The sequence below is a fragment of the Rhipicephalus microplus genome, chromosome 3 (assembly GCF_043290135.1).
Source record: "Rhipicephalus microplus isolate Deutch F79 chromosome 3, USDA_Rmic, whole genome shotgun sequence".
NCBI lineage: Eukaryota > Metazoa > Arthropoda > Arachnida > Ixodida > Ixodidae > Rhipicephalus > Rhipicephalus microplus.
Window position 1 is genome coordinate 57748204 of NC_134702.1, and position 6000 is coordinate 57754203.

The 6000-nt window shown below is 45.7% G+C and overlaps 1 long non-coding RNA gene across 1 annotated transcript in view; it reads left to right on the forward strand.

Moving 5' to 3' along the window:
- The window catches only part of LOC119160046 (uncharacterized), a 30087-nt gene extending 24923 nt beyond the window's left edge, over positions 1-5164 (forward strand). The window contains exon 2 of the long non-coding RNA XR_012894256.1: positions 2261-5164. This is a non-coding gene — a long non-coding RNA (uncharacterized LOC119160046). The remainder of the gene's footprint in view (positions 1-2260) is intronic.
- The last annotated feature ends 836 nt before the right edge of the window (positions 5165-6000 follow it).

Consider the following 6000-nt stretch of genomic DNA (forward strand, 5'->3'; position numbering starts at 1 on the left):
CAGTGTAAAATAAGCGCACCAAAGCTATAATCAGCGGCAACAGATGCGGGCACAAACCTGCCAAGTGAAGCGTGGGAGGCTGCGATTTCCCAGCCGAACGTGGTCGACTACTGTCAACTCGTCGCTCGAGCTCGGCGGTTGGTCCAGGCCAGAGGGTTCCTGGAATAAGGGACCCTCCCACCTTCACTCACAAGCTTTACACAATAAATGTTCTCTCTCTCCCTCTCTCTGACGCTAGACTTTGGACTAAAAGCGTGTGGTTTGCTAACTATTGTCTCACGATCAAGTGATGTGCGTGCAGTTTTTTTTTTATTTAGGAACGTGAAGATGCTTTCTGGTTAACCTCACAGCCTTTTCTTTAACTTTCTCTCTCTTTCCCCTCCCTCGTTGCTCTCCCTGAAGATCGTTGCATGTCAACCATCCGCATTGATCAACGTTATATATTAGTCTCTCTTCCATCCCTCAAAGAGGCCTCAAGAACGTTTAATTTGCGTTTCTGAATTTACCATGAAAAAAATGCACGTATATAAAACCCACAAAATGATAAAACGAAAAACAATAAAACGCTATAACTTTCTCGTGAATTTCAAGCAACGCTTTCCTCTTTCCCATCTAAGCTGGAAAGCCACTTCGGCGTGGTCTCGTGTGTGTACACGCTGCTCATGGCGTACTTATGCGGCCTTGCGCGCCACATATATCATACTCAGCGCCGCAGTTCGTGACAGTAATCAGACACGACACGCAAGACTGCTCATGGACTACCTGCCTCGAAACGACAGCATAAATAAAGAAGCAAATAAATAAATAAGGGAAAAACTGCCCTCAAGCCTGTTTACCGAACGTTCCCGACGTCGTCCAGCAACAAGCTAGGAAAAGGGTCGCGGAGTGTACTGGCCGCATACTAATGGAGATCGGACAGCAGCGAAATAAACTGCAGCAAAAACAAATCAAACGAAATGAATAGCAGAAGTTGCGTGTGTTCGTGCGTGTGTTTGTTTGTGTGTATGTGTGTGGTCACGGACGTTACCTGTTTATCTGCCAGCGAAATAAAGCGCGCACGCCGGGCAGAGGCGTGAGGTTGTTATCTAGACTACGAATCACCATTACACGCAATGCACCCTAATGGCATTTTTTTCCTCTTTGATGTTCGCAGGGGTGACTTAGTATAACACGATAGATAAATATTGCCCGTGTTAGTGGCAACTAAGCTGGGAGTGGGGATGATGGCTGTTGTGCGGGTTCTTAGGATGTTCCTCTGTTCCGTCAATTTGGGTAATCGCTCGCGTATAATTGATCCAAAAAGGGGAAAAAATCAATTGGAAAACATAAGGGAGTGTAAGTAGGCACAGAAAACGCTTCAACCACATGATGAGTGCACTAGCAGTGTAGAAGGTGGAATAGGCTCTGTGGGCGCGGGTAAACATCCTTTATAGTTACGAAAGAGCGGTAATCAAATGGGTATACATTACATTTTTATGAACGGCCAGACATGGTGAACAGATTTCCTCTACATTTATTACTTTCGTTATGATCATAATCTCGCTCATGTCCTTTACTGTGTTTCTCACACTTTATCCACTTTTCAGCCCGTCACCCTTAAAACAATTATTATTCAGCAAAGACACACAAAAACATAAAAACACAGACACTGAGGAAATAAGGAGGGAACAGGCTGACAAGCTTGCTTGCTCCTTCGGCAAAGATAGAGCATAGAGGAAAGGAAGATAGGGGGGAAGAAAGAAAGTAACACGATGTAAAGAAAAGTGTTTATAGATGCGCTTGAGGCAAAATTGGTTTTGTTTAAGAAATTTGAGAGAACTATAGGGGTCTGGTCATACCGAGCAGCAAACCCTCCTGGGAACAGGAAATCATCGAGAGCAGTGCACTTGGGTCCGTATTTTTGGATGAGTGGTGCTTACTAAATAACGAATGCAGGACAGTCCAAAATCATGTGACCGGGGCCATCTGCTCGGAAGAGATAAAATCGAATATAAGGTAATAATGAAAGACTTGCTCATTTATTTCAGAAAGGGCGTAATTCATCATTGCTGTACAGTGACTGGTGGACATGCCACTCACTCACTCACTCACTCACTCACTCACTCACTCACTCACTCACTCACTCACTCACTCACTCACTCACTCACTCACTCAAGTTTAGCCTAAAAGACCTGTCATACAAACCAGTAATTTTTACAAATAGCAGGCATGCATTGCGTTGTGATAAGGCTAACCGGGTCTGTCTTGTACTTTTCTGCAGGTCCCCCAGCTGTCCTCTGCAGTGAGGCGGCGATCCATTATAGCTCACAGTGCACCGAATGAAGGGAAGGCGTCAGCAGCGATGTTCTTTCGTCACCCCAAGTGTCAGCTGAAATTACATCAAGACACTTCACGATAAGCCGTGTATAGAGGCCTTCCTTCTTGATCGAGTTAGGAAGAAAGAAAGCAGACAGCTCGACCCACCCCCTCTTTCTGTCTAGGAACCAGCGACCTTGTTTTGGAGATTTCTCTGAAGATAATGGGGAGGAAGTAGCGTGCCCTTTCAGGCAGGCTGCGATTGTAAAACACGCTGGCTGTCGTTTCTCCATCATGATAACGCTTAGGCAGCTTTTCGCCAACAGACAACTCTTCTCACACTTCCTTCTCGTCTTCTGGTTTTCCTTTTCTTTTTTTCTTTTTACGCATCTCGTCTTCGTCGATGAAAGGCGTGAACGGAAGCCGATGCTGCAGGGTGATTCGAGAAAACGGAACGGCAGGCTCGTAATTTGACTCAGCCGGGTCGCGGACAGGCGCGAACTCACTTTCTTGCCCGCCAGCGTCGACAAGTGACCACTTCATTACGCCGAGACACACTGATCGTCTCGGCGCCGTCTTGGCGGCGCTTTATTATACTGCTCCTGCATTGAAAGCCGAGGCGCCAATAACCACATGCCTCGTGTACGTGAGCGAACGCCTAAGGCATAGGCGTCGCTTTTCTTAAAAGTTTGTTTACAACGCCAGTTCTGATATACTGGTGAAACTTTCGCGTCTATATACCACGGAGCCTGATTGCCTATAGCATCCGTTCGGTCGTAAAAGGAAATCTGCACGAAGTTGGGCGATTTGGACTCGCTCAAGTGAAAGAAAAACCGAGAAGTGGTAAACTTGGCGTTCCTTTCGATGCATGAGCTGCTCTAAAGGGTACCAGTTGTAAATGTAAATGGAATAGAGGTGAGCGAAATAAATAAATAAATAAATAAATGAATAAATAAATAAATAAATAAATAAATAAATAAATAAATAAATAAATAAAAATAGAAATGGAGAATTGACTTGCTGCCACTAACGTGAAGGCCCGTGGATTCAGCTGGTGTTGACGGGTGGTCGGTTAAAACAAAAACAAAAAAAAATCTGCAAAAATTGCTTCTTATTCCCCCTTAGGAATTCGTCTAAAAGACTCATAGGTGTCGCTGAACGTCATTGTTTTAGGGAAAATATATTTTGCTAAACAGTATGTAACTTGGTTGAGCTGGGGTCAAGGAAGGTACAGGTAAGACGGTTTTCAGAGACTATCTCCGTCAACCGTTAGGGTATAGCAACGCCGTCACCGCTCACTATATACGGAAGCGAGAAACTTAAGACATTTCGCGTGCCAATGATCTGCGTTCATGTAAAACTGTAGGAAGCGGATACTAGGAAAGCTGAAATTGCCGGCGGTTGTCCCGAAGGCCGGGGCTTGGTTGTCACATTTCGACGAAGGCGAAATACCAGAGACCCGTGTTCTTTGAGATGTCGGTGAACGTTAAACAACACCAGATGGTCCACATTTCCGGAGCCCTCCACTACGGCGTCTCTCATGATCATTTTGTGGTTATGAAACACAATACCCCGAATATTATTGTTCATTGAGAGACGAGTGACAGTGCGCAACAATGTTTCGCCTCTTATACACAGATATGCACGCTACACTGTTGTTATTTGCTTATTATTATTAATTAACTTATTAGTTATTTGCTAAGTGACTGATTAACATTGAGATAGAGAAAACTGGGCAACATTTCTGGTCCTGTGCTCGTATTCACAACAACAGCAGCAAAAACAAAACACAAAAAAAAACATGCTATGCTAACAAGATTCTTGAGAGAATAATTCAGCGGATCGTGATGCGGGACATATAATAAGTGAGACCGGCCGGCTGAGCGTTGAGGAAATGCGTTTCCGAAAATGAAGCCTCATGAATCAGGCCCCAGATTTTGAGGCTCTACTTGCCACGTGGACACAGATAGAGAGGTAAACTTTATTAATTTTCGGAAGATTGCTGGGCTGGGTTCCCACGAAATAACGGAGGGACCGTGTCGCCCAGCAGCTTTCTCGGCCTGCTGGATCACCCAGAGTTGCTTGTGCAGGCCTAAACAGAGCAGCACTGTCGGCCCGCGTGCCCTAAGGCCTACAGTAGAGGCCGCGACCCTCCTCATTACCAAACGACCAACACAGATAAGGAACAGTGAAGCACTCTTGTTGACTCCTTTCACTGCATTACGTATATCGTTGCACAGCTGGTAGCAGGTTGCGATTAAAACCACGACAAATACGGCACAGTGCTTTCGCTTAAGGATACACCGATGGGAAGTTCAGTCGTCTAAAACCAACGTTATGTCATACGCACTTTCTTGATATGAACGACTGATGACGGATATGTACAGTCGCGCCCAGCATGAACTGCAACACGCTAACCGTGGTCAAACCGGAGCCAAAACTGAATGATGGCGCCTACATATGATATCATAGGTTGTGCTGCTTATGCAAAACGAAACCGTGCCTTTCGCCCTCATCCGGCACAACACAGAGCATCATCTCGCAACACTGGGCAGCTACGTCACCAGGGTGTGGCAAGAACATCTTCAGTTGATCTAAGCTGAGTGCAGCGGCTGGTCGCATGCCACTGCATTTTACGGCTAGGACCATGTAATCGAACTATGTAACCAAAATATGTAACTCAAGCAAAAGTGTAATCCGATTATTGTAACGTCTCTATTATAGATTAAACAACGTTTGATTGAATTCCTGTTGTCATCTACCACGATAGAGGGTGTGCTACGACTACGTCGAACGCTGCCTACCAGGCCTGAATATATGTAACAGATAACATAGGCACTCTTTCGACTGCTGGTGTTTCGAAAATCAATTTCGCGTTTGCCCATGTTACAGTATATACTCAGGGCCCCTTCAACCACGGCGGCCGTGTTGCAACTGACATTGAGTGCCTCTGTACGTACATCGATGGCCCGGTTGCGAATACCATGACCGTCGGTCGCTTCCGCTGTGAACTCCCGCACAACGAAATTGCCAGTAAAACGAACGATTTCTCATATCTGGTCCAAGTTGCAAGTGTTGCAGTGCTATACCTTTTCAACGAACTCACCCATAAAACGAGGTAGTTAGAAGGTGCCATCAGTTCGTTGTTGAGAATTTTGCCAGTAGAACTGCTACTCAGAAACGGGCGCCACCTACACGACGCCAGGACTAAGTGTCTTTCAAACATTGATGAAAAAGTGTATATGAAAAAGTGCTAGGACAAAATCTGTGAAGGGGGGGGGGGGGGAGGTTCACCAGCAAGCCAATGTATCACGACTCAATGGCTTCAATGGTGTCCTCAGCTGGGGCTAAGCGCTCATAACTTGAGCCGCGATTAACGTTAAGTATACGGTTTCCCCACTTTTTAAAGAAAAAAAAAATCCCTTTAAACTTCTTCCGCATGAGTGCTTCACCGCACAAACGGACAGCACGTCCGCTCCATAGAGCACCGCCGGGAAACCGCCTCCCTCGGGAACACACTTGCTTCCTGGTTCACGAATCTCCCTTAATCTTTCTTTTCACTTTTATACGCGTGTTTCTTTCAATATGTTCTTTGTCTTCTTGTCTTCTTTTTGGTCTTCATCCTAAACACGGCACCGACCAACCAGTCGCTTCCTGCTCGCCACTGCCGGCAAAGGGGAAAACTTATTTCGAGGGTCTATCGGC